Here is a 310-nt window from a genome sequence, read left to right on the forward strand (position 1 = left end):
CACAGAAAAACACACAAACTCATAGTAAAGTCCAGAAAAGTGAATTTTAACTAAAAACTAATAAAAATATACTAAAAACTAACTAAATCATACCAAAAACATACTAAAAACAATGCCAAAAAGTATACAAATTATCCGCTCATCACAACACCAAACTTAAATTGTTGCTTGTCCTCAAGCAACTGAAAGTCAAATAAGATAAAAAGAAGAGAATATGCAATGAATTCCAAAAACATCTGTGAAGATCAGTACTAATTAGATGAGCGGGGCTTTTAACTTTTTGCCTCTGAATAGTTTTGGCATCTCACCC

This window comes from Arachis duranensis, chromosome 5 (genome assembly GCF_000817695.3).
Source record: "Arachis duranensis cultivar V14167 chromosome 5, aradu.V14167.gnm2.J7QH, whole genome shotgun sequence".
Taxonomy (NCBI): Eukaryota; Viridiplantae; Streptophyta; class Magnoliopsida; order Fabales; family Fabaceae; genus Arachis; species Arachis duranensis.